Source organism: Oncorhynchus masou, chromosome 29 (genome assembly GCF_036934945.1).
Source record: "Oncorhynchus masou masou isolate Uvic2021 chromosome 29, UVic_Omas_1.1, whole genome shotgun sequence".
NCBI classification, from domain to species: Eukaryota; Metazoa; Chordata; class Actinopteri; order Salmoniformes; family Salmonidae; genus Oncorhynchus; species Oncorhynchus masou.
Genome location: NC_088240.1, coordinates 66406761 through 66434479, shown reverse-complemented (window position 1 = coordinate 66434479; position 27719 = coordinate 66406761). Strand labels below are relative to the sequence as shown.

General features: G+C 42.0%; 1 pseudogene; it reads right to left on the bottom strand.

Moving 5' to 3' along the window:
* Positions 1-1309: 1309 nt before the first annotated feature.
* Positions 1310-25872, bottom strand: LOC135520340 (metaxin-1-like; annotated as a pseudogene).
* Between the last annotated feature and the right edge of the window lie 1847 nt (positions 25873-27719).

Genomic DNA, 27719 nt, shown 5'->3' with positions numbered 1-27719 from the left:
GAATCAGGATTTCCCCAGGGCAGCTGTCTAGGCCCCTTACTTTTTACCATCTTTACTAATGACATGCCAGTGGCTTTGAGAAAAGCCAGTGTGTCTATGTATGCAGATGACTCAACTCTATACACGTCAGCTACTACAGCAACTGAAATGACTGCAACACTTAACAAAGAGCTGCAGCTAGCTTCAGACTGGGTGGCAAGGAATAAGTTAGTCCTAAATATTTCTTAAACTAAAAGCACTGTAGTTGGGACAAATAATTCACTAAACCCTAAATCTCAACTAAATCTTGTAATAAATAGTGTGGAAATTCAGCAAGTTTAGGTGACTAAACTGCTTGGAGTAACACTGGATTGTAAAACAGTCATGGTCAAAACATATTGATACAACAATAGCTAAGATGGGGAGAAGTCTGTCCATAATAAAGCTCTGCGCTACCTTCTTAACAGCACTATCAACAAGGCAGGTACTACAGGCCCTAGTTTTCTCACACCTGAACTACTGTTCAGTCGAGTGGTCAGGTGCCACAAAAAGGGACTTGAGCAAATTGCAATTTTCCTAGAACAGGGCAGCACGGCTGGCCCTAGGATGTATACAGAGAGCTAACATTAATCATATGCATGTCAATCTATCCTGGCTGAATGTGGAGGAGAGATTGACTTCATCACTACTTGTATTTGTGAGAAGTATTGATATGTTTCAACAACTGGTGCACAGCTTGGACACCCATGCATACCCCACAAGACATGCCACATGATGTGTCGTCACAGTCCCCAAGTCCAGAACAGACTTTGGGAGGTGCACAGTACTACATCGAGCCATGACTACATGGAACTCTATTCCACATCAAGTAACTGATCCATCAGTAAAATTTGATACAAGAAAATAAATAAAATACACCTTATGGAACCAGGGGGACTGTGAAGCAACACAAACATAGGCAGAGACACATGCATATACACACACAATAACATACGCAATAGACACACACGTAGACATAGATTTTATATTGAAAGTTATGTAGTAGTGGCGGAGTAGGGACCTGACGGCATACAGTGTGTTGTGAAATCTGCAAATGTATTGTAATGTTTTTAAAATTATATAACTGCCTTAATTTTGCTGGACCCCAGGAAGAGTAGCTGCTGCCAAGGGGATCCATAATAAATATAAATACAAATACATGATGAGATTATTATGGATAACAGCGAGAATATTTTTGTTTCTCTAACGGCAGTCAAGCTTTGATCATCATGTCACCAGAATAAGACACTTAACATTTCTTGAAAAGGAGTATAAAGACACACTTTCAGCACCCTGTGAAGATCATCATAATTTATTTCATCTGTAGCCTACCTAATAAACTGCATGGTTTTGCAAGTCCTTAGTGGGAGGACCACACACCATATCAAAGGGTGACTCCAAGTTTACTTCAAAATAATTGTTATTAAATCAATATTTGCCCAAAAAATGCGTTTCCACCACAATTTCTCGTATTATTAATTTTAGACACAAAAAAATCCCACCATGTCTAATGAAGAAGTACTGAAACTTCCTGTTTCCATCACAGCTGTTATGATTTTTTTATAGTATAACAACTTGCAGAAAAATGGTGGATGCGAACATGGTTAATAATTGAAATAGCAGTTAAATAAATTCATGTTGTTATTGAAAGTAGCACAAAACCTTTGCAACTAAACTGAACAAAAATATAAACATGACATGGCAAGTGTTGTTCCCATGTTTCATGAGCTGAAATAAAAGACCCCATGAATGTACCATGCACACAAAAAAGTGTCTTTCTCTCAGATGTTTTGAGCACATTTGCTTACATCCCTGTTAGTGAGCATTTCTCCTTTGCCAAGATAATCCATTCACTTGACAGGTGTGGCATATCAAGAAGCTGATTAAACAGCAGGATCATTACACAGGTGTACCTTGTGCTGGGGGACAATAAAAGGTGCCGTTTTGTCTCACAACACAATGCCACAAATTGAGGGATCGTGCAATTGGAATGATGACTACAGGAATGTCCACCAGAGCTGTTGCCAGATAACTGAATGTTAATTTCTCTACCATAAGCCACCTCCAATGTCATTTTAGAGAATTTGGCAGTACTTCCAACTGGCCTCACAACCGCAGACCACGTGTATGGCTTTATGTTGGTGAGCGGTTTGCTGACGTTGTGAACAGAGTCAATGTTGTGAACAGAGTGCCCCATGATGTTGGTGGGGTTATGGTATAAGCAGGCATAAGCTACGGACAGCTTGTTCAAGTTCCAGCCAATATCCAGCAACTGGGATAACATTCCACAGGCCACAATCAACAGCCTGATCAATGTGAAGGAGATGTGTCGTGATGCATGAGGCAAATGGTGGTCATGCCAGATACTGGCTGGTTTTCTGATCCACACTCCCACCTGTTTTTTTGGTATCTGTGACCAACAGATGCATATCTGTATTCCCAGTCATGTGAAATCCATAGATTAGGGCCTAATCAATTTATTTAAATTGACTGATTTGTTTATATGAACTGTAACTCTGTCAAATCTTTGAAATTGTTGCATTTCTATTTTTTCCCCAGTATAAATGTGCACTCGAGAGCATGTCATTACAAAGCACACATATCTTTTTTAACATCAGTGTTAACAGAAGGCTACAGAAATGACGACATTCAACAAATATTTTGAATCTTTGTAAAATGGCCATTTCACTTTCTCATGAAAAGGCTACATGAGTAAATCTTCTACATGCATAAAACTTCTCTCCTCAAGTCTCCAGCCCTCCTCCTTTTCCTATCCCTCAGCTTGTGAAATGTTTTTGTTTGATTACTTATGAGTTGCCGGGGCAACTTGGGTTTAACAGCATGTGATGGAGAAAATATATTTCTCATACATTTTCTTTATTGGACCATGACGACAACTGGAAAGGCCTATGCAAAATATAGACCCACTCATTGTTGCCACATTTCTGGATTGACACCTTTCCAACAAGCCTGTACTATGTATTGTTTGGGATTCCAGTGTCTGGTTTTTCATATGGGTTTTCCTGAGAGGAAAATATGAGTGAATGTATTGAGTCTTATCCTGGTCGAGATGAATATGTTATGACTCACCGTTATAGCACTATTTACCAAACTAAATCCAGACGAATTTCTGACCTCTGTTCATTGTTGCAAATTGCGCACATGCAGTGTTGCGTTTTTTCCCCGCTCTTAAAACAATAATTATTTTCCAGATCATTTTTCAAGGTCATTAAACTCAGCCCCTAGAGATTTCATTGAAAGCAGAGGGAGTTTCTTTTAATCGGGGTGGAGCTCTGTGATTGTTCCAAAACGCGTAAGGGGGAAGAAACGGGTGGATCTCAAATATTCCGATGCGGAAAGAGACGCGCATGCCACGCCACGCACGCACACGCTAAACAAAACAAAACCCTGCGTCAACATGAGCCAATACGGGACTCCTTGCCGCTGGCGTCAACAGCAGATGTTGGTTAGGGGAAGGGTTAACAAATATGCTAAGTAGTTACAAAGTAGCTAAAAAGTAGTAAGTAGTTGAAAAGTTGCTAAAATTGTCCGTGATGAGATTCGAACAGATCCCAGAAATGTTCCATACACAGAAAAAGCGTATTTGTGCACAAATGTATTTACATCCTTGCTAGTGAGCATTTCTCCTTTGTCAAGATAATCCATCTGCCTGACAGGTGTGGCATATCAAGAGGCTGATTTAACAGCATGATCATGACACATGTGCACCTTGTGCTGGGGCAATAAAAGGCCACTAAAATGTGCAGTTTTGTCACCTCACATTTCCACAAATGTCTCAAGTTTTGAAGGAGCGTGCAATTGGCATGATGACTGCAGGAATGTCCACCATAATTTTTGCCAGAGAATTTAATGTTAATTTCTCTACCATAAGCCTCCTCCAATGTCCTTTTAGAGAATTTGGCAGAAACCGTCTAAGGGAAGCTCATCTATCTGCATGCTTGTCATCCTCACCAGGGTGACCTGACTGCAGTTTGGCGTCAAAACTGACTTCAGTTGGCAGGTACACGGTGTTTCCTCCGACACATTGGTGCGGCTGGCTTCCGGGTTGGATGCGCGCTGTGTTAAGAAGCAGTGCAGCTTGGTTGTGTTGTGTATCGGAGGACGCATGACTTTCAACCTTCGTCTTTCCCGAGCCCGTACGGGAGTTGTAGTGATGAGACAAGATAGTAGCTACTACAACAATTGGACACTACGAAATTGGGAAGAAAAATGGGTAAAAAAAAAAAGTTTAGGCAAGAAATGTTTATGGCAACCTGTGTGTAACATTAGTTCAGCCCTCAAACCAGTGCTCTGACTAAGGTTAACTCTATTAACAATTGCATTACAAATTTACATACCATAAATTATTTATTATCAAACAGGGAAGTTCAATAAATCAATAAATCACTTCAATGTTCCAATACATCTGCTCGCTGTGTAAAGGCTTGCTTTAAAAAGTCAAAGAGCTTCTTGCAACTCTGAATTAGACAATAATGTATGGCTGGAGATCAACAGTAGCCTATCATCCTAAAGCCTTTACACAGCGAGCAGAACATTGAAGTGATTTATTGAACTTCCCTGTTTATTTTATTGACTTTGCTGCAATGCAGGAATAGGGCCAGCACAGTCTTCACTGTAGCATACATTATACATTTCTTTGTATTGACTCCTCCTCCAGGATCTGAAGGGATTGTTGAGGCATCAGCAGTAGAGTAAACCTTCCACCAAGTCTAAAAGGCTAACTGGAGCTATTGCCATATTGGTAACACCTTTCCAGTCATTCCAGACTTCTGAGGGAGCGTCAACGAAGAATTAGGAATAGACACAGGAGATCAGTTTTGAATTGCAGCCGTCTCCTCCTCCTCAACCTCTGACCTCCTCATCCTCCTCCTCGTTGGAGGAGAGTGACGTGAGACCTGGGGAACGGTGGTCTAATGCCTCCTGCTTGACGTGTTGAATAGCCACAATGCCGGTGAGGAGGTCGTAGCTCAACATGGTGTCCAGGGCCACCAGGACCGACAGCAGTTGCTTGCGCCTCTTACCAGGCTTGTTATCAGCGTCACCCCCTTCAGGCTGGGAGGACACCTTGCGACTAAAACCTTCTGCACAAAAGATAAACAAGAAAAAGTGTGAGACATGGAATTCAAAAGTTAAACAACAATAGCAAGTTATATAATAGATATCATTGAAGACAATATACTGCATGTACAGTATGTTATGTGGTCCCACACCTCGTCCCTCACTGGGGAAGTAGAGCGCCAGGATGTTGGCGCAGAAGTGGCTCAGGTTGTCCAGTGACTTGAGGTGCTATTGGAGTCTTCCATTGGGCAGTTTCATCTTCAGGATGGGCACCAAGTAGCCAAAGACAAAAGCGTCCAAAGATGAAGGTCTGGAGGGAACAGTGTCATGTAGTTAGAGATGCATATGGATGCCATGCAAGTGAATTAAGTTGAAGTGCTAAATTCCCAGTTTAATGTATTGAGGTAGAACCTCTCTGTGTGGACTTACGAGTCTCCGAAGAAGAACTTGTTTGAGCCCAGCCTCTGCGAGAGAAGGTTCATACACTCCATAGCATCGCAGTACAGCTGGAGAGAGAAAGGTGTTGACAAACCGACATCAGGCCAAATTCTCAAATTATTTTGAATCATGATATAGTCCTTATTATAAACTGGGTGGTTCAAGTCCTGAATACCGATTGGCTGACAACTGTGGTATATCAGACCGCATACCATGGGTATGACAAAACATTTATTTTTACTGCTCTATTTACATTGGTAACCAGTTTATAATAGCAATAAGGCAAATCAAATCTAATTTTATTTGTCACATACACATGGTTAGCAGATGTTAATGCGAGTGTAGCGAAATGCTTGTGCTTCTAGTTCCGACAATGCAGTAATAACCAACAAGTAATCTAACTAACAATTCCTAAACTACTGTCTTATACACAGTGTAAGGGGATAAAGAATATGTACATAAGGATATATGAATGAGTGATGGTACAGAGCAGCATAGGCAAGATACAGTAGATGGTATCGAGTACAGTGTATACATATGAGATGAGTATGTAAACAAAGTGGCATAGTTAAAGTGGCTAGTGATACATGTATTACATAAGGATGCAGTCGATGATATAGAGTACAGTATATACGTATGCATATGAGATGAAAAATGTAGGGTAAGTAACATTATATAAGGTAGCATTGTTTAAAGTGGCTAGTGATATATTTACATCATTTCCCATCAATTCCCATTATTAAAGTGGCTGGAATTGAGTCAGGGTCAGTGTGTTGGCAGCAGCCACTCAATGTCAGCGGTGGCTGTTTAACAGTCAGATGGCCTTGAGATAGAAGCTGTTTTTCAGTCTCTCAGTCCCAGCTTTGATGCACCTGTACTGACCTCGCCTTCTGGATGATAGCGGGGTGAACAGGCAGTGGCTCGGGTGGTTGATGTCCTTGATGATCTTTATGGCCTTCCTGTAACATCGGGTGGTGTAGGTGTCCTGGAGGGAAGGTAGTTTGCCCCCGGTGATGCGTTGTGCAGACCTCACTACCCTCTGGAGAGCCTTTACGGTTGAGGGCGTAGCAGTTGCCGTACCAGGCGGTGATACAGCCCGCCAGGATGCTCTCGATTGTGCATCTGTAGAAGTTTGTGAGTGCTTTTGGTGACAAGCCGAATTTCTTCAGCCTCCTGAGGTTGAAGAGGCGCTGCTGCGCCTTCTTCACGTGCCTTCTTCACGATGCTGTCTGTGTGAGTGGACCAATTCAGTTTGTCTGTGATGTGTATGCCGAGGAACTTAAAACTTGCTACTCTCTCCACTACTGTTCCATCGATGTGGATAGGGGGTGTTCCCTCTGCTGTTTCCTGAAGTCCACAATCATCTCCTTAGTTTTGTTGATGTTGAGTGTGAGGTTATTTTCCTGACACCACACTCCGAGGGCCCTCACCTCCTCCCTGTAGGCCATCTCGTCGTTGTTGGTAATCAAGCCTACCACTGTTGTGTCGTCCGCAAACTTGATGATTGAGTTGGAGGCGTGCGTGGCCACGCAGTTGTGGGTGAACAGGGAGTACAGGAGAAGGCTCAGAACGCACCCTTGTGGGGCCCCAGTGTTGAGGATCAGCGGGGAGGAGATGTTGTTACCTACCCTCACCACCTGGGGGCGGCCCGTCAGGAAGTCCAGTACCCAGTTGCACAGGGCGGGGTCGAGACCCAGGGTCTCGAGCTTGATGACGAGCTTGGAGGGTACTATGGTGTTGAATGCCGAGCTGTAGTCGATGAACAGCATTCTCACATAGGTATTCCTCTTGTCCAGATGGGTTAGGGCAGTGTGCAGTGTGGTTGAGATTGCATCGTCTGTGGACCTATTTGGGCGGTAAGCAAATTGAAGTGGGTCTAGGGTGTCAGGTAGGGTGGAGGTGATATGGTCCTTGACTAGTCTCTCAAAGCACTTCATGATGACGGAAGTGAGTGCTACGGGGCGGTAGTCGTTTAGCTCAGTTACCTTAGCTTTCTTGGGAACAGGAACAATGGTGGCCCTCTTGAAGCATGTGGGAACAGCAGACTGGTATAGGGATTGATTGAATATGTCCGTAAACACACCAGCCAGCTGGTCTGCGCATGCTCTGAGGGCACGACTGGGGATGCCGTCTGGGCCTGCAGCCTTGCGAGGGTTAACACGTTTAAATGTTTTACTCACCTCGGCTGCAGTGAAGGAGAGACCTCATGCTCCATTGCAGGCCGTGTCAGTGGCACTGTATTGTCCTCAAAGCGGGCAAAAAAGTTATTTAGTCTGCCTGGGAGCAAGACATCCTGGTCGGTGACTGGACTGGATTTCTTCCTGTAGTCCGTGATTGACTGTAGACCCTGCCACATGCCTCTTGTGTCTGAGCCATTGAATTGAGATTCTACTTTGTCTCTGTACTGACGCTTAGCTTGTTTGATAGCCTTACGGAGGGAATAGCTGCACTGTTTGTATTCAGTCATGTTACCAGACACCTTGCCCTGATTGAAAGCAGTGGTTCGCGCTTTCAGTTTCACGCGAATGCTGCCATCAATCCACGGTTTCTGGTTAGGGAATGTTTTAATCGTTGCTATGGGAACGACAACTTCAACGCACGTTCTAATGAACTCGCACACCGAATCAGCGTATTCGTCAATGTTGTTATCTGACGCAATACGAAACATGTCCCAGTCCACGTGATGGAAGCAGTCTTGGAGTGTGGAGTCAGCTTGGTCGGACCAGCGTTGGACAGACCTCAGCGTGGGAGCTTCATTTTTTAGTTTTTGTCTGTAGGCAGGTATCAGCAAAATGGAGTCGTGGATTTGAGAAGGATTTGAGTTCCTGTATGTTTCTTTCATCGCACCATGCCTCGTTAGCCATAAGGCATACACCCCCACCCCTCTTCTTACCAGAAAGGTGTTTGTTTCTGTCGGCGCGATGCGTGGAGAAACCCGTTGGCTGCACCGCTTCGGATAGCGTCTCTCCAGTGAGCCATGTTTCCGTGAAGCTCAGAACGTTACAGTCTCTGATGTCCCTCTGGAATGCTACCCTTGCTCGGATTTCATCAACCTTGTTGTCAAAAGACTGGACATTGGCAAGAAGAATGCTAGGAAGTGGGGCACGATGTGCCCGTCTCCGTAGTCTGACCAGAAGACCGCCTCGTTTTCCTCTTTTTCGGAGTAGTTTTTTTGGGTCGCTGCATGCGATCCATTCCGTTGTCCTGTTTGTAAGGCAGAACACAGGATCCGCGTCGCGAAAAACATATTCTTGGTCGTACTGATGGTGAGTTGACGCTGATCTTATATACAGTAGTTCTTCTCGACTGTATGTAATGAAACCTAAGATGACCTGGGGTACTAATGTAAGAAATAACACGTAAAAAAAAAAACTGCATAGTTTCCTAGGAACGCAAAGCGAGGCGGCCATCTCTGTCGGCGCCGGAAGTATTGGCACCTCGGGGGTTTGTGATATATGGCCAATATACCACAGCTAAGGGCTGTGTCCAGGCACTTTTTGATAATTATGAGTCATATTTTTGTATATTATATTTATATAGTTTTAAATGTTATGATTATTTATTTGTGTTGTTCCAAATGTCTGAATCAAAATTACAGTTAGTGCAGAATGGTGTTTTTTTTTTTGGGGGGAGGTCTTTAACCATTACAAGACTGAAAAAAGGTACCCTGGACCAGAGCCGTGTATTTAGGTAAGGCTTTGCCCTGGACCAGCGCTTTTTGAAACAAGTCGAGTTCCCATGGCAACCCTATAAACCATTACATCATCACAGGGAGCAATGATGTCTGAAGCATGCGTCAGCTCAGCTACGGAGGCAAGTCCAATGTTCACACCTCTCTCAGCACATGGTTTAATCACAGCGCAACACCCCCACATCATTCTTTTTTTGGGGGGGATAACCTATCCAAATTCACACAACTGGAATTTTATGGCCCCTTTTAGGTGTTTTTAATGAAAAGTAGTAGTCTAACTTGCTAATGGCAGTGGTATATTTCAATGTGTGTTGTACAAGACCGAACTGGACAAGAACTCAAAACCAAAACATGTGGTTGGCATTCAGGAAATACTCTTTAACCTATTTTTTCATTTAGAAAATTGTTTATTGCTTTTTACTGTGCACAGGCGTTTCAGCATGGATTCCTTCCTTGATGCATGACTGCATGAGTGCCAACCGCATATTTTGGTATCAGGTGACATTTTCACAGAGTGATGCTTCCTCAACAATATATGTAGATAAGGTTTTCCTTCATACCAATTTTTTGTTTAAATCATCCCAATGTTATTTTTTACATTAAGAATTCTGTATAAACATTAGAAATGAAATGGTACCAATACAGTATGCCCCCCCCATACTAGACTGGTTGCAAAGGGCACCATAACATTTTATTTGGAAAGATTAGAAAGACTATTAAAACAACAGTTGCCTTGGAAGATGTAGGGTAGGTACACCCATCTCCCCCTCCACTCACCTCCTTCAACTCTTCATCTCCCCTGACCAGCCTCAGCCTCTCAAGCTGCTGGCGCTGAATGCTGCCGGGCAGGAAGAAGTTCAGGGGGAATGGGGCATGTGTTGCATGCCAGCGCCGAGTCACCTCCACATAGTTCTTAGGGTCAATCCACCGAGTATAGACCTAGACCAGAAAGAGAGAGAAGCACAAAAGTGTGAAAGAGATGCAAACGGGCTTCCACAAGCTAGAGGTAATGACATAGTAGCTACTATGAATTAGAATCCTTCGGATCTTCAGATTATTTCAAACAGACACAAAATACAGCAGTTGAGCTACACATTTTGGCATTGAGAGCACAGTGGCTGTTTATCCCACTTCAAAGTGCTGCAGGAAGCCACAGGTTGTTCCATGTTGACACGGTTTGAGGTATTTCTTTATAGGACACAATAAAGCACCAGGTATAATTACCTACAATTTGTCTCGCGAGACAGAGAGTTATCTGACAAAATAAAATAAATTAAGCAAATTCTAACAACTTTTTGCCATAATCGGAGTGATGTGGCACAACCCAGTCACTAGTGCACAACTAGTGACATTTACCACGTCATCTCATTCTTGCAGAAATGTCTTCTACAACCTCCTTCACTCATTCTCTCCACATACACACGCTCTCTCTCATTCCCTTCAGCCCCCTCCCTATCACTCTTGTTCTCTTTGAGTAACAGTGATCCTCACCAGAGCTGGCATCAGTTTTTCCTCCAGGAGTGAGATGAAGGCCAGAGTGTCTGCTTCCTCTTTGGCAGACAGGTCGAAGTCGGCATTGTATTTCTGAAAGATAGGATCATATCACAACACACTTCAGGAGATTCATCACCTTTCACAAACATCACGACAGGATTCACGGACCACAACATTTTCAACCAGTCTCGCTGTCGTCAGGTATTCAAAATAGTTTTTAAAGCCCTTCTGGAACAATACCATGAGCCGCCTTGGCCCGATTACACCATTAGCACTTTCTATATTCTCCACAAACCCATTCAAAAAACTAAAAAGCTACCTCTAAGTGAAGGTCTTTATGGGACTCCTGGCAGTCTAGGTGTTCTGGGTCAAGTGTTTTCCAACTAACCTCATGACTGCAGGGCAGTCAGTCTAAAATGGTGCATGCTGGGATCAAGAAGAACTCAACCTGATTGGAAATCTAAGAGAGGTTCTCTCCCTCCCTCACTCACTCTGGAGGGTAAAATAAGCTGTTTTTGACTGACTTTGGGAGGTTTGTCTGGAAACCCCACTATCCTTACCCCTTTACTGTCTAATCCTTTGGGATGATCTCACCAGGCTTTCCCCCGTTCGCTCACATTGACATCACCACAGCACTTATCAATCTGCTTGGCATTGTGGTTTCCAACATCCCTACTGCAGTAGCTCACAACCCACCTACCACAGTCAGGGGGCAGTTATTATCTTGGATAATGGGTTCCATCTGGGCATTAGCTAAAGTGTATATTTAATTGAGCTTGAGGGATGGGAGGAAAGATCATAGGAGACATTGCTTTTCTCAATGGGAAATCGGGTCATAGGAAATGTGACGAGAATCCATCAGTAGTTTTGAATTCAGGGGCCATAATTCACTTTAAGAAAGTGTGGAACAGAGTACGGAGCAACAATTTCAGACAAAGCAGAGGACTGTGCTGTACTGTACATGAGCAGGCGGTCTCTCGGTCACCTGTTTCCTGAGGTGGATGATGATGTCACTGGGCCGAGAGAGACTCCCATTCTCCCTGGTCTTCAGGGCAGGCATTCTCCCTGGTCTTCCATTCCATGTATTAGTCTCCCTGTGTTCCCTTTGATTATAGGAGAATATGCCTAGTTCTGAAGTGAATTAATGCAGCCATGTTTCTCGAGACGAGACAACAAAAAAATTAAAGGATCTAAAAACGAAAGACAAGACATCTTACCAGTGGGACTTCTCCAGGGGTTGCCGATCTTGTGAAGTTTGAGGGGTGCGCCTGCAAACTTTGCATAAGCCTGAAGTAAAGGGAGATGATTAACAGATTAACGCTGAGCTAAAACATGTTGAGCCAGACATACCTTAGTTTCCACAGCCTTGTGTACACATTTTGTTTTTTAAACAGGCCAAAAAACCCAGGAAGCATCCGAGCTGGGCTCAACATAATTCCACTAACATATAGGGAGGGGTAGGGAGGAATGAACACCTCAATTAAGGCAGACCCTTAGGACCCAATAGACAGTGTGTAAAAACAAACAGCAAGCATCTAAACAGGACTGTGGGATAGGCTGCCTAAGACTAGACACCACAGACACCAGGCTATACTCGATAACCTTTAGCACCACAGCAAAGTCTGGCCTACCCCGGCCAAACCCTAACCCGGACGAGGCTTGGCCAATTGTGCGCCCGCCCTATGGAACTCCCAATCTCAGCCGGTTGTGATACAGCCTGGAATAAAACCAGGGTCTGTAGTGAAGCCTATACTACAAATGCAGTGCCTTAGACCGCTGCGCCACTCAGGAACCCCAAAGACAAAAACACCCGGAACAACAAAAAGGATGAATTTAAAGGTTGACACTAGGAATGAGACATTGAGCCTTCTGAAAAGGATAGGAAAAAAACAGTTGCGCAGTTGCAATTAATTATAATTAATTAAAATAATTAATTATTTGTAAAAACCTTCCCTAATCTGTGTGGATGCACATAAACACCGGTAGATGTAACAATGTACAGTTGAAGTCGGAAGTTTACATACATTTAGGTTGGAGTCATTAAAACTTGTTTTTCAACCATTCCACAAATTTCTTGTTAACAAACTATAGTTTTGGCAAGTCGGTTAGGACATCTACTTTGTGCATGACACAAGTAAATTTTCCAACAATAGTTTACAGATTATTTCACTGTATCACAATTCCAGTGGGTCAGAAGTTTACATACACTAAGTTGACTGTGCCTTTAAACAGCTTGGAAAAATCCAGAAAATTATGCCATGGCTTTAGAAGCTTCTGATAGGCTAATTGACATAATTTCATTTAAAATGAAATCAAATGTATTTGTCACATACACATGGTTAGCAGATGTTAATGCGAGTGTAGCGAAATGCTTGTGCTTCTAGTTCTGACCATGCAGTAATATCTAACAATTTCACAACTACCTTATACACACAAGTGTAAAGGAATGAATAAGAATATGTACATTTAAAACATATGAATGAGTGATCGCCGAACGGCATAGGCAAGATGCAGTAGATGGTATAGAGTACAGTATATACATATGAGATGAGTAATGTAGGGTATGAAAACATTATATTAAGGTGGCTAGTGATACATTTAATTACATCAAGATGGCAAAATGCAGTAGATGGTATAGAGTACAATATATACATATGAGATGAGTAATGTAGGGTAGGGCAAGCATTATATTAAGTGGCTAGTGATAAATTGGTTACATCAATTATTCCATTATTAAAGTGGCTAGAGTTGAGTCAGTATGTTGGCAACAGCCACTCAATGTTAGTGATGGCTGTACCTGTGGATGTAGACCTCAGATAACAAAATTGTTGACCTCCACAAGTCTGGTTCATCCTTGGGAGCAATTTCCAAATGCTTGAAGGTACCACGTTCATCTGTACAAACAATAGTAAGCAAGTATAAACACCATGGGACCACGCAGCCGTCATACCACTTAGGAAGGAGACGTGTTCGGTCTGCTAGAGATAAACGTACTTTGGTCCGAAAAGTGCAAATCAATCCCAGAATAGCAGCAAAGGACCATGTGAAGATGCTGGAGGAAACAGGTACCAAAGTATCTATATCCACAGTAAAACGAGTCCTATATCAACATAACCTGAAAGGCCGCTCAGCAAGGAAGAAGCCACTGCTCCAATACAGCCATAAAAAAATCCAGACTACCGTTTGCAACTGCACATGGGGACAAAGTTCGTACTTTTTGGAGAAATGTCCTCTGTTCTGACGAAACAAAAATAGAACTGTTTGGTCATAATGACCATTGTTATATTTAGAGGAAAAGAGGGGAGGCTTGCAAGCCAAAGAACACCATCCCAACCATGAAGCACGGGAGTGTCAGCATCATGTTGTGGGGGTGCTTTCTGCAGGAGGGACTGGTGCACTTCACAAAATAGATGGCATCATGAGGTAGGAAAATGATGTGGCTATATTGAAGCAATATCTCAAGACATCAGTCAGGAAGTTAAAACTTGATCGCAAATGGGTCTTCCAAATGGACAATGACCCCAAGCATACTTCCATAGTTGTGGAAAAATGGCTTAAGGACAACAAAGTCAAGGTATTGGAGTGGCCATCACAAAGCCCTGACCTGAATCCTATAGAAAATGTGTGGGCAGAACTGAAAAATTGTGTGCAAGCAAAGAGGCTGATTTACCTGACTCGGTTACATCAGCTCTGTCAGGAGGAATGGGCCAAAATTCACCCAACTTATTGTGGGAAGCTACCCAAAACATTTGACCCAAGTTGAACAATTTAAAGGCAATGCTACCAAATACTAATTGAGTGTATGTAAACTCCTGACCCTCTGGGAATGTGATGAAAGAAATAAAAGCTGACATAAATAATTTGCTCTACTATTATTCTGACATTTCACATTCTTAAAATAAAGTGGTGTTCCTAACTGATCCAAGACAGGGAATATTTACTAGAATTTAATGTCAGGGATTATGAAAAACTGAGTTTAAATGTATTTGGTTAAGGTGTATGTAAACTTCCAACTTCAACTGTAGATTACACAATACTTATTTTTATCAATGGGAGGGACATTTCTTGCTGTGGACTGTTCGGATGGAGATTATGGAAGAAAGGATGTGGAGCCTGCCCTGCCTGAAAGAGTCCTGGAGCATGCAGTGTGATTACGCAAGGGAAGGGGAGTGGCGGGTAGCTTTGCCAGTTGTGATGTAACAAACTGTTCCTGAAGAGATAAATAACCTGTAAGGAGATTGAAAAGTAGAAGGAACGCAGTAAAATACCAGAGTAAAAAGGCTTGTGAAGGAGAAACTTCAATAGGCCTAATAGAAACAGATTAGGTGTCTAAACATAGCCTACATTCTCAAACTAAGACCAATGCCAAGATTCATAAAACACTTCTTACACAAGAACTTAAGCTTTTAAGAAAAAAAACAAGTTCATAAGATAGTTTGTAAGTGCAATTCCTCAACAATATCTTATGATTTTCTTACAAATTTCTCAAATATCTTCTGAATCTTAAAATGTTTGTTGCAAGGCAACTAATTTAGCTAGCTATCTATCCAGCAATGGCAATCATGTTAGCATAATTCGTACTGAGATTACTGTTCTAAAACATGTTGTTGGGTTTAAAATAATCCATACAGAAACTTTCAGATGAAGTTTGTGAGTGAATTAAACATGTTCAATTGCTTTCATGAGCTTATTCTCTCACTGCCCAGAGTTTAGGACAAGGGTTTAGCTATGTTGGAATTAAGAACAAATCCAATAACTTTATTTTCAAGAATCTAATTTATTCTTAACTTTTTGAGGAGTTAAGGAGAAACATAAGAAATAGAGCAAGAACATTTACAATTACATTTTTTTTAGGAATAGCAACTTTGCTTGACTTTCTTCATAAATCTAGAGTTATGGGAAAAAATGGCAGTTAAGAAGAAATTTCCTCTTAAGAAAGTTGTCAATCTGGGCCCAGGTCACCATTCATGGAATGGTCCTGCAGTTCTGCTTACTGTGTCGTCCTGCACTCACAAGGAAAAATCATATTCCAGAATGAAATAAGCAAACAGTAAGTGACTGCATTAATATGCCTTTCAATGGATCTCAAAGCAATTGTTGTATTGCAGCAGGCTTGATACAAAGTAGCCTAAAGACACATTGCACTGTAGATTGACAAGGCAAATACACAGCAACATTTGATTGTGTATGGCTGATAGCTATACATAAAATTACATTCCTATTAGAGGTTGACCGATTATGAATTTTCAACGCCGATACCGATTATTGGAGGACCAAAAAAAGCCGATACCGATTGATCGACCGATTTTTTAAATGTATTTGTAATAATGACAATTGCAACAATACTGAATGAACACTTATTTTAACTTAATATAACACATCAATTAAATCAATGTAGCCTCAAATAATGAAACATGTTCAATTTGGTTTAAATAATGCAAAAACAAAGTGTTGGAGAAGAAAGTAAAAGTGCAATATGTGCCATGTAAGAAAGCTAACGTTTAAGTTCCTTGCTCAGAACATGAGAACATATGAAAGCAGGTGGTTCCTTTTAACATGAGTCTTCAATATTCCCAGGTAAGACGTTTTAGGTTGTAGTTATTATAGGACTATTTCTCTCTATACGATTTGTATTTCATATACCTTTGATGGCCAATTACCCACGGCTGTAACGCGGTCATCCTCCATCACCACCCCGGAGGTGGAAATACGATACCCCAGGAAGGAAAACGGACTGTTTGAAAAACACACATTTCTCCGCCTTGCAATACAGGTCATGCTCCAGCAGTCGCCCAAGAACCTTACGCACCAGAGACACATGTGCCGCGCTTGTGGCAGAATAGATCAAGATGTCATCGATGTACACTACCACTCCCTGCCCGATCAGGTCTCGGAGAATCTCATCTACGAAGGATTGGAAGACGGCTGGAGCATTCTTCAACCCGTATGGCATGACGCGGTACTCATGACCAGATGTAGTACTAAATGCGGTTTTCCACTCATCTCCTCCCCCGGATACGCACCAGATTATACGCGCTCCTCAGGTCCAGTTTTGTGAAGAAGCGCGCCCCGTGAAATGATTCCACCGCCGTAGCGATGAGAGGTAGTGGGTAACTAAACCCCACTGTGCTGGAATTTAGACCTCTATAATCAATGCACGGATGCAGACCTCCATCCTTCTTTTTCACAAAAAAAGAAGCTTGATGAGACGGGTGATGCGGAGGGCCGAATGTCCCCCTGTCCCAGCGATTCAGCAACATATGTCTCCATCGCTACCGTCTCCTCCTGGGACAATGGATACATGTGACTCCTAGGAAGTGCAGCGTTCTCCAGAAGGTTTATCGCGCAGTCCTCTCGACGATGGGGGTGGTAATGGGTCGCCTCTTTTTACTGAAGGCGATAGCCAAATCGGCATATTCAGAGGGGAATGCGCACGGTGGAAACTTGGTCTGGACTCTCCACCGTAGTCGCACCAACGGCAACTCCTATGCACCTACCTGAACACTCCTCTGACCACCCCTTAAGAGCCCCCTGTCGCCAGGAAATCACCGGGTTGTGTTGAGCTAACCAGGGAACCCTCAACACCACTGGAAACGCAGGTGAATCTATAAGGAACAGACTAATCTGCTCCTTATGATCCCCCTGCGTTACCATGTCCAGCGGCACCGTAGCCTCCCTAATTACTCCTGACCCTAATAGTCGGCTATCTAAGGAGTGCACGGGGAAAGGTAGGGTCTAACGACACCAGGGAATCCCTAGCCTTAACGCAAGCCCACGATCCATGAAATTCCCAGCTGCGCCTGAATCGACTAGCGCCTTATGCTGTAGAGAGGATAAAACCCAGGGAAAGAAGTCAACACATACACATGACCGACAGGAAGCTCTGGGTGAGTCTGGGTGCTTACTCACCTGGGGTGATCGAGCAGTGCTCCGCCTGCCCTCCCATTCCTCCAGCACCGGTCGGACGTGTGCCCTCGTCGACCACAACTGGTGCAGGAGGACACTCCTCCTCCGGTCCCCCTCGAAGCCGCCCCTCCTAATTCCATAGGGATAGGGGCAGGAGGGCTGGGAAGTGGAAACGATAGGGCCTAATCGGAACGCCCGTGGGCAGCCAGCAGGTTGTCGAGACGGATAGCCAAGTCAATGAGTTCATCCAGTGTGAATGTGGTGTCCCGACATGCCAGCTCCCTGCGGACGTCCTCCCTGAGACTGCATCTGAAATGATCGATCAAGGCCCTGTCATTCCACCCTGCTCCTGCGGCCAAGGTCCTGAACTCCAGAGCAAAGTCCTGTATGCTCCTCGTGTCCTGACGCAGGTGGAACAGCCGTTCACCCGCCGCCCGACCCTCTGGTGGATGGTCAAACACAGCTCGGAATCGGCGGGTGAACTCTGGGTAATTATCCCTCGCTGAGTCCGGACCATTCCACACTGCGTTGGCCCACTCGAGGGCTCGCCCAGTCAAGCAGGAGACGAGGCGCTCACGCTCTCCTCTCCGGAGGGAGCAGGACGCACGGTAGCCAGGTATAGTTCCAGTTGAAGAAGGAAACCCTGGCACCCAGCCGCCGTTCTGTCATACTCCCGTGGGAGCGTCAGCTGAAGAGCCCCGGAGCCAGATGTGGTCGCAGGAACAGGAGGTGCTGAAGAAGGGGGTACTGGAGATGAGATGGGAAGGCCACTCCTCTCCCATCGATCCATCCTCTCCATCATTTGGTCCATGGCAGAACCAATCCGGTGAAGCACGCTGGTGTGATGGAGGACGCTCTCTTCCATCGATGGGAGAGGAGACGCGGCTGCTCCTGCTGATTCCATTGTTGGTGCGGGATTCTGTCACGATTTACCAAGGTGGGTGGAATCAGGCGCAGAGAGCAGGTTTCAGTGATTAGACAGTTTATTCTCCAGCGCACAAAAACGACGGTCAACCCAACACCATCAGGGTGAATAATCCAAAGCAGGGCCAAAATAGTCCGGAGAATAAAACACATGAACCCCACCAAATAACAGGAATACAAAACAATCCCGCACAAAACAAGGGCGGGACAACCTACTAAATATAAGGACGCTAATTAAACTAAAATACACACAGGTGAAACTAATAAGACAAAACCAACAGACAAATGAAAAAGGGATCGGTAGTGGCTAGTAGGACGACGACCTTGAGCACCGCCCGAACAGGCAGGAGAGCCAACCCGGTGGAAGTTGTGACACAGTGAAGTTTTAAACACTATTAGCGCGCACCCTGCTAACTAGCTAGCCATTTCACATCGGTTACACCAGCCTAATCAAGGGAGTTGATAGGCTTGAAGTCATAAACAGCGCAATTGAAGAGCTGCTGGCCAAACGCACGAAAGTGCTGTTTGAATGAATGCTTATGAGCCTGCTGGTGCCTACCATCGCTCAGTCAGACTGCTCTATCAAATCATAGACTTAATTATAACACTTTAACACACATGAGCTTTCGGTCATTAATATGGTCGAATCCGGAAACTATCAATTCGAAAAAACAAAGCGTTTATTCTTTTTTTTTGCGAATGCGCACCGCATTGATTATATGCAACGCAGGACACGCTAGATAAACTAGTAATATCATCAACCGTGTGTAGTTAACTAGTGATTATGATTGATTGTTTTTTATAAGAATTTAAATCAGTGTCCAAAAATACCGATTTCCGATTGTTATGGAAACTTGAAATCAGCCCTAATTAATCGGCCATTCCGATTAATCGGCCGACCTCTAATTCCTATATATGTGGTTTGGCAAAGTTGAACAGATCGACCTGACTACGCTTGCAGACAGGCGTGACGAGACGTCATTTCATGGAAAAGAAGAGGTAATTCCTTCCACAGTGTCCGCAAGTACTTACAAACCCCACTTTCAGCTGGCCCCAGGGCATTGAGAATGGCCTTATTGCTTTAATATATCCTACAATCATCAAAACCGATAACACATTAAAATCATTTAGATACAGTCATTCAATACATTTTACCTCAGAAGACATATAATCATGTAATATAGGGTCTGCCCACAACAATGACAAACTGATCATATCACAATCACAAGTAGACATTTGTAAGAAGTCAAGTACAGTACACAACCATAGCTTATTTAGAGTGTACAATGTACAGAAATAGTATCAACATTGGGTCTGGTGATCCACTGTGAAGGACAGATCTCACTTCAGATTGAAAGAAAAACTCAAGAAGGCAGAACTAGATCTTCAATAATGGAATAGCCAGTGAAAGTTAGGAGGGAGGAATGGAGAGAAGTTGTCCGCTGTTGGCCAAGGTTACCCAACTGGTTGGAAAAAAATGTCATTAAACACATCAAAACCTGACATCATGGCTATGACTTTATTAGGAAATACCTCCTTCGGTCGTAAACCGAAGACTAGCTGGACTGAAAATAAAACATTCATATATTCATATCTTCCCTACAGGTCTAACAGACATAAATAATATATTGGTAGGCCTATACAGATATGTAGCCTAGGTGAATTATTGTGCATACTGCATACCATAACACACACACACACACACACACACACACACACATAAAACACAAGGAACACCTGCTCTTTCCATAACAGACTGACCAGGTGAATCCAGGTGAAAGCTATGATCCCCTTATTGATGTCACCTGTTAAATCCAATTTAAAAATCAGTGAATGGGAGGAGATCAGTGAAATAATGATTTTTAAGCCTTGAGACATGGATTGTGTATGTGTGCCATTCAGAGGGTGAATGGGCAAGACAAAATATTGAAGTGCCTTTGAACAGGGTATGGTAGTAGGTGCCAGGCACACCGGTTTGAGTGTCATGAACTGCAACACTGCTGGCTTTTTCACACAACAGTTTCCAAAGTGTATCGAGAATGGTCCCCAACCTAAAGGACATTCAGCCAACTTGACAACTGTGGGAAGCATTGGAGTCAATATGTGCCAGCATCCCTGTGGAACGCTTTCGACACCTTGTAGTCCATGCCCCGACGAATTGAGACTGTTCTGAGGGCAAAGGGGCTGAAACTCAATATTAGGAAGGTGTTTTTAATGTTTTGTACACTCAGTGTATATACTATATAGTGCATTCGAGAAAGTATTCAGACCCCTTCACTTCTTCCACATTGTTACGTTACAGCCTTACTCTAAAGTGGATTAAATAGAAACATTTCCTCAACAATCTAAACACAATACCCCATAATAACAAAGTGAAAAAAGGTTTTTAGAAATGTTTACAAATGTATTTAAAATTGCAAAAAACAGAATTACCTTATTTACATAAGTATTCGGACCCCACCGTCCTCTACTCTGCATGAGAGACTACAAACAGGTGCAGGTAATTGAGTGCTAGCCTACACTGCACTTGCAATCATTTTTTCCATCATTGCTTAATAAAACAGAGCAACACACTTCTCATCTGAGGAATGTAAAGAGAGACTCCTCTTCTAGATATGTATGAATGCCACTTGCCTGTAGTAGAAAGACATGGTAGGCTACTACTGAATTAGTTTTTTCACTTTAATATGTATGCCAAACTCTGCATCTGCACTGTTTTTCAAGTAAATGTGTTTTTGCATTGTTAAAAGTAGTCCCTGTGCATAGAGTTGTACGGTTTGTTAAACTTTGAAATCATTGTTTTGGTTTGACCTACATTTTAAAGTGAACAAATCTGAGTCTCAGCATCAGTCTGTTACTAACTAAACATCAATCTCTTACATGATTTTCCAATTAACTATGCTTAAAATGATAATTAGACTAGCCATTGGCAATAACATATGCTATAAACATAGGCTAATCCAGCAAGTAACCATCAAGTAGATATGCTAATGCTGTAATTTTTAAGTAACTCAAAAATTTAGATTTTTTAAAGAAAAATCTGGAGGGTTCTCTAATTCACTTTTGCAATTACCTAATAGGTTGAATGTACAGACCTCTAGCCTAAATGCAGTGACATTTTGCCAGTTAACTGCATGGAAATAATGAGGTCTGTGAATGTGACACATCATCAGACACAAATTTACCCAGTTGCAGTGAAAACCCGGGGGGCATCCTGGAAAACTCTGAATGAAATTGCTCATTTCCAGACAAGAGTTCATCCAAGAGTTTGATGTGTCACTAACATGGCTGCAGTTCAATAGCCAATTTGTGGTTTTAGAGACGACACTGAGACAAACTAAAAGCAAGCAAGATGTGCATTTTCCAACCACAAAAAAAAGTATCAGGGGAGGAAAGTCACTTTCCAGACCCACATTTAACATCTTGTTCCCTCCAGTAAGATGTGGGTCCAAAATATACATGTTAATAAAAAAAGTTTAATGTCTAAAAATTTTCCAGGGGGGAAAGGTAGCTTATGATGCTCAAGTCTGGTTTAGTCAAGCCTGCAAGGTATTATAAGCTGTCATATGTGGCTTGTGAACACATCAGTCATTTAACTGAACATGCACAATGGAAATGTTGTGGTTTACTGTAATACAATAGATTTTTTGGGTGGCCTTGTATTAAGAGCAAACCAAATGGAACATTATTAGAGGTTTTACATTGGAAGAATGTTCAGCTAAATCAAAAATACTGCTTCCAGTCAGATACGTACAACACAATCTTTGGGTTTTGAATACAAGGGTACCATGATGAACATACCAGGAATTTCCTGTAAGAAACTGAGGGGGGACCTAAAGCCAGTTGCCTCTGCTGCAGTGTAGCGAGAGGCTTGGAGTTAGCTAATAAAGCCATATCCCATAAAAGCTGTGTATAGAGAGGTGCATGTAAGACAAAGGGCACCAGACAATAGCCTTAAGAATAGCCTTATCTTCGCACCAGATGTCTTCCAAGATTGCACACTGCACAGATTCCTTCATTAGTTCCTCTTCATTTGTCAACTTCAGAGCTATAACTTTGGGAGGGTAGCCAAACACCTGCATGGTCTGTGTGGTTAATCGTGTGTTAGGCTATGCTGCATTCCTATGTTGAATTATGATTAAAGGTCTGGCCGATTAATTAGGGCCGATTTCAAGTTTTCATAACAATCGGTAATCTGCCTTTTTGGACGCCGATTATGGCCGATTACATTGCACTCCACGAGGAGACTGCGTGGCAGGCTGACCACCTGTTACGCAAGTGCAGCATCAAAAGGACCTTGTGGCTGCAAGGAGCCAAGGTAAGTTGCTAGCAAGCATTAAACTTATCTTATAAAAAAAACAATCAATCTTCACATAATCACTAACTAACTACACATTGTTGATGATATTACTAGGTTAACTAGCTTGTTCAGCGTATAATCAATGCGATGCATGTTAATTTATCATCGAATCACAGCATACTTCAACTTCGCCAAACGGGTGATGACTTATCAAAAGCGCATTCGTGAAATAAGCACCATCGTTGCAACAATGTACCGAACCATAAACATCAATGCCTTTCTTAAAATCAATACACAAGTATATTTTTTAAAACCTACATATGTAGTTAAAAGAAATTCATGTTAGCAGGCAATATTAACTCGGGAAATTGTGTCACTTCCCTTGCGTTCAGTGCAAGCAGAGTCAGGGTATATGCAGCCGTTTGGGCCGCCTGGCTCGTTGCAAACTGTTGAAAGGCCATTGATTACTAACAAAGACCGGAATTCATTTACCAGATTTTTACATAATTATGACATAACATTGAAGGTTGTGCAATGTAATAGTAATATTTAGACTTATAAATATGGAATGGTTCCGTATTTCACTGAAAGAATAAACATTTTGTTTTCGAAATGATAGTTTGTGGATTTGACCATATTAATGACCAAAGGCTCATATTTCTGTGTGTTTATTATGTTATAATTAAGTATGGGATTTGATATTTGATAGAGCAGTCTGACTGAGCGGTGGTAGGCAGCAGCATGCTCGTAAGCATTCATTCAAACAGCAGCTCTTAGCAATGCTTGCAGCGCAGCACTGTTTATGACTTCAAGCCTATCAACTCCCGAAATTAGGCTGGCAATACTAAAGTGCCTATAAGAACATCCAATAGTCAAAGGTATATGAAATACAAATGGTAGAGAGAGAAATAGTCCTATAATTCCCATAATAACTACAACCTATAACTTCTTACCTGGGAATATTGAAGACTCATGTTAAAAGGAACCACCAGCTTTCATGTTCTCATGTTCTGAGCAATGAACTTAAAAGTTAGCTTTCTTACATGGCACAATATTGCACTTTTACTTTCTTCTCCAACACTTTGTTGTTGCATTATTTAAACCAAATTGAACATGTTTCATTATTATTTTAGGCTAAATTGATTTTATTGATGTGTTAAAATAAGTGTAAATTCAGTATTGTTGTAATTGTCCTTATTACAAATAAATACACATTTTTTCAAAACATTTTTTTTATATTTTTTTTATTTTTTATTTTAAATCGTCCGATTAATCGGTATCGGCTTTTTTTGGTCCTCCAATAATCGGTATCGGTATTGAAAAATCATAATCGGTCGACCTCTAGAATGAATACAGCCCTGATCACCCGCACACACAGTTCACTTTCATAACAGCGCCATACAGCATCATCACTTTGCTCACTGAATAAATCCTTCTCGCATCTACATGGTCTCCTCCTCTCTCCTTTTCCCTTCACTTGTGGACTTCAATGCACAACACAACATCGGTCTGTGACCAGGCAACAAACAAAACAAAAAAACTCTACAAACCAAACCGTCATACCATAATCGCTAACGCTAACCCCTACACAGCCTACATCGTTGTCACCATATCAATTAACGTCATAGTCAACATAGCTACTAGAACTAACACGCTAGCAAACCCACAATCCAATCCATGTGTACAATCACACAGTCCTGTGAACAGCAAGCAGTTTAGCAGTTACACCGACTGGCTCTGTGGCAATAAATTAATAAAACCAAAAGCTTATCTTGACTAGGATAGCCTTAGCTAGCTAGCTAACATTAAAATAGCATTCCTCTCTGTTTGAGTCAGGTTGTTGAGTAGGCTAAATTAGCTGCATTAGCTAGCTAGCTAAGTAAGTGAAAGGTAAACTACTAAAAATATAGCTCGCTCCCCCTCTCTCTTGCTCATTCTGCTGTTTCTCCTTCTATTTTGAAGAAATACTTTTTTTAAACTGTAAAACTATTCTCTTTCTCTCTGAGTCAACTACTCACCAAATGTTATACACTGCAGTGCTAGCTAGCTGTAGATTATGCTTACGGTACTAGATTCATTCTCTGATCCTTTGATCGGATAGACAACATGTCAGTTCATGCTGCAAGAGGTTTGATAGGTTGGAGAACGTCCTCTGGAAGTCATTATAATTACTGTGTAAGTCTATGAAAGTGGGTGAGAACCATGAGCCTCTAAGGTTTAAATTTAAGTCAATGTACCCAGAGGAAGATGGAAACTAGGTGTCCTCCGGCTACACCATAGTGTTTCTGAAATTCACAGAGTAGGATGGTCCTCCCCTTCCTCCTCTGAGTAGCCTTCACTGAGAAACACACAAAGGCAGGTAGAGTGAAGGTTTACTGTACTTACAGCTGTTTAACTAAACCTTCTTGTTTGCATTGATTGAGGTTAGCTAAGTACATTCAATACTCTACATTCTTGTGAGATGTATTTGCAAATTGCCAGTGCATGCTGCCGTTCTTGCTAGTTAGCTGCTGTTAGCTAGCTAAGTTAACTAATAGGACGTCGCTACAGTAACGGGTCGATAGCGACCATTTTTAAATTGTCTGAAAGGTTAACAGTGTCTGAAAGGGGTATAAATCAGCCAGCCGTAGATGCTAATGTAACAATGTTCCCCTTGCAATGCAATTACATGGTAACGGCCCATATAACGATAACTATCATGCAAAAATACTAATCGTTACCGGTAGTTACGGTGAAATGTTTATTACAAATAGCTAGACAGCTAATGTTAATAGATAGCCATGTCAGTGAGAGACGTGATGTCCAAGCCAACGTCATGAACATTGACATTAGCTTGCAACTGAATATGATGGCAGCCAAGCTGTGCTGTCTTGCAGTGTTGTTATTGCTGGAATTACATCATAATTGATATCTTACCAATACAATTAAACACTCATTGTTGACAGACGGTAAATCCCAATCGCCTTCCCAGCAGTACAGCTCAGAGGTTGCCATCTGCGAGGGGGCAGCCATCTTGAAATAATTTAACAACCTTTCACTCGGAAGTGATACCTTTCGTTGCCACTGACAACGTTTACATTTATTGTCTAGGCTCCAGACTTCATGAACGTTCTGTCTCGACGTTTTTGAAACTAGCCACCCGGCCCATTGATAGAGTCCTTTGATATCAAAATCATGTATGATTATCAATATTATGTCTATTACAATAGAACTTTGAACAACATTTGCCATTAGAAATAGAATTCAACGTATGTGCTTTCCCTATGTTTTTGTGGTGCAATATTTATCAGAATGTTGTAAATATTCTATTAACAGTGGTCAAATTGGTCCAACAAACTGTGGTCAACTCTCCAGACGGTCTTTTCCAAATATTTGGAGCAGGACTTTGACCTGGAAAATGCTTCCAGTGTCTATGTCAGAATAGATTTAGCAGATGTTCTGAATAAGGATAGTGTGTTGTTTTCTTCTAAACCAATACATGGCCTTTTAATATGTGTTTGAGGAATATTAATGCTGGAATATTTCACTTTAGCCATTAAAGAGGCATTTGTACTTTTGACATCTGTGGAAAATGAAAGAAACTCATGCAATGGATAATTCATACCTCTATGTGTTCTTAAGAGTGGTAGTGTAACAATAACTTTGAACTCAACTTATCTATCCATAAGGCAGAATATAAAATATGAATGAAACTACTGTATAATCTATTTCAAATGCTTCTGTTTCACTTCCTTTCACTCACTAAAGATTAACGCCAACAATGTAAGCATTGATAGAAGGAGAAGACTGGGAAGAATGATCCACCTAAAAGCAATGTTTTAACCCACCCGACGGAGCTCTTAAAAAAATGAATTAATGCTGTGTCTGTTGTTGGGGAATAATCAGAATTAGTTGGTAACATAGGTAAGATGTTTTATATTCATCATATGTTTGTAAGTTACTTCTCATCAGAATGTTTATTTTTGTATAATACTGTGGCCGGGGATGCAGTTATCTGTTCTCTGTCAGGACTAAGTTACTTGGGCCGCAGAGAGGGGAGAGGTCAAGCGTGGATCTCTTGGCTCCACAATGTCTGTGTGCCAGTCAATGAGTCTCTGTGATCTTGTCAAGATAGGGTGGATGTGATATATGCCTGTTGATATGAGGATTTGTTTTATGGCTCTGAGTTTGAGAAAAGAACATAGTTTAGGAGACAAAGCTGAACGATAAATTATGCCCAATGCTGTCTGGCTATGTGTGTCTTTGCTATAAAGGATCTCAGTTGCAATGTGTAAGGGACTCTCAGAGAATTCATTTATAGACACTGAATTGATCTGAGAGTCACAGGGTTGTGATGGAGCTCATATAATTAAAGATGGACTTTATGATAACTCTGACTTGTGTGTGGTTTGCTCTCATGATTTGGTAAATACAGGAAATTTCCACGACACTGTTTTGCAACAAACAGCTCAGCAGCGCAAAGAGCCTATTGCCAGAGAGACATGCACAAGCCATGACATCATCAAACCGAGCAGGAGAAAAGGAGTTCACTCATTCCTATCAGGATGGGGGGCAGGAGCCAAAGATCACCATTCCTTCCTTCCTTACAACGGTGTATGGGAACCATAAACTAATAACACAGAATATGAATACTGTATAGATAATACATGAATTATTACCACTTTCAAATAGCTTAAGGTCAAACACCACTTATATTTGGGTAAGAGCGTCTGCTAAAATGATGTAAATCTAAGGGTTTGTGTTGCAACATCACAGAGATGAAAGATGCTCAATCATTTAAGTTATTGAACGCACCGAACTTGTGAGACATTTTGAAATACTAGGAGGCAGAGCATTTGGACAAAAATGCTTACCATCAAATGGAGCTGT